Here is a 1,975-nt window from a genome sequence, read left to right on the forward strand (position 1 = left end):
ATTATAGCGTTATACAACATAAACAGTGATTTATCAGTGAACAGTTCATTACCTTGTACAGGACTCCAACTGATTTGATTTGGTTATTTTTGTTCTTAAACCATTTATATGATGTTTCCATGTCAGTTTTTATCAATAATGACACCTAGAAACTTCACTTCACTGACTCTACAGATCTACATCATTAATGTTAAATTAAACATCTGTAGTTCTCTTACTATTACAGAAAATCATATAATTTGTTTTGTCCAAGTTTAATGATAATTTATTTAATTGAAACCAACTTTGTATTTTTCATAAATTCTGTCTGTATCATGTCCAACATTTGTTTTATATCTTTACCGGAACAAAAGAATGTTGTATCATCAGCAAATAGGACACACCCAAAAAGATCGGACACATTTACCAAATCGTTCTTATACAAAATAAATAACTTAGGTCCGAGAATGGAACCCTGCGGCACTCCACATGACTGTCTGAGTAGTTTGAGTATGAGTAAGTTAGTAGTTTTTTATGAACTGATTGTAGTTTGATTTCCCTGCCTGCTGGACTCAGTGCTCACAGAGTCTGAAATGGGTTTAATTTTACACACTATGATTAGTTGGCCAAAGAAAGGTTCAAATAGTTCAATTTCATAACTTTTAGGTCCATCTATAAACATTTCTGTAAACAAAAGATTTATCAGCAACTCACTAGTTAATGGTCTGAAAAACGTTGATTATTTTTTGGCGCTGGACCTTTAATGTGATTAATGCCAGCAGACAGACTGACTGAGGTGTCCCTGGTCAGTCCTCTCCAGGCTCCTCTCTGCTTCAGATATGACATATAACATTTAAAAAACAACTTCTGTCATTTATTTACCATCAGTCCAGTTTTACTCAGTCTGTCAACACAATTTAAAAACTGATGGAAAGCCTGAAGTCTGCAGTTTTGACACAATTTGTAACAGATTTTTAAATCTTTTCCAAATCTTTCCTACTAGAGTGATTTAAACTGGTCATGTGACCAGAACATGCAGGATTAATCCTCATTTTCATCGTTATCAGCTAATTAATAATGATTTATTTCCCAATATCGCCCAACCCTACAACTCATGCAAAATCAGAAAGTGTTTATTTCCTTTGATGAAACAATAAACTTTGTTATATAGCTGCTGCAAACACTAAATACATTTATTACATGATTTTTCTGAGCTTGCAAATATTATTTATCATTATTAACGTTGTTTTTACATTTATGTTAATAAACACAGTATAATCTCTATAATTCTGCACATCTCTAACTATGATCTGTAAACTTATTAGTATTTTTACATTACTATTATATATTAATGTTACTTATGTTTTTACTCCCATATGTGTTTTTAGATTTACTGACAGTATTCTGTAATGAGGCAGACTCTTGTTAAAGATGTTAGTAACTTTATCATGAGTCAGCAGTTTGCATTTGTTTCTGCTGCATCTTATCTTTCAACCTTTTTCTTTGGGGTCGATAGATCAACTTTCTGCTTCATCCTCAGTGTCCTCAAAGCTGCATTTTATGTTAAAACAGAGTTTGTTTCATGGAAAATAAAAAATACAAAACGTCTTGGCAGCAGTTGTCACTGTGAAGAGTTTAAAACAGCTACAATTCTTACAGTTTATTTCACRTCCTAAAACATAGTTAAAAAAAACTGCTTCTTGTATTTAATAGGGCTGTCAATTATTAAAAATTTAATCTATTAATTCCAAGGTAGCTGTGAATTAATCACAATTAATCTTCAACTTAATATAAAACTTTATCGCATATTGTTAAAATAAATTATTTGAGTTATTAATTATTGTCTTTATTATGAAAAAATATTTGGTGCTTAAGAAATACATACAGTAATAAATAATCATGAAAATATCACCTCGACTGCACAAAAACAATATAAATCAGGACCTAAAAATGCTCCAAACATATTTGAGTCAGTTCCATTTAGTGCAGAATAATG

At 31.0% G+C, this 1,975-nt stretch overlaps 1 protein-coding gene across 3 annotated transcripts in view; it reads left to right on the plus strand.

Annotated features, from left to right (window-relative positions):
- The window catches only part of prkaa2 (protein kinase, AMP-activated, alpha 2 catalytic subunit), a 34,862-nt gene that overhangs the window by 10,755 nt on the left and 22,132 nt on the right, over nt 1–1,975 (plus strand). The gene's annotated exons all lie outside the window — the stretch shown is intronic.

Source organism: Austrofundulus limnaeus, unplaced genomic scaffold, assembly GCF_001266775.1.
Source record: "Austrofundulus limnaeus strain Quisiro unplaced genomic scaffold, Austrofundulus_limnaeus-1.0 Scaffold547, whole genome shotgun sequence".
Taxonomy (NCBI): domain Eukaryota; kingdom Metazoa; phylum Chordata; class Actinopteri; order Cyprinodontiformes; family Rivulidae; genus Austrofundulus; species Austrofundulus limnaeus.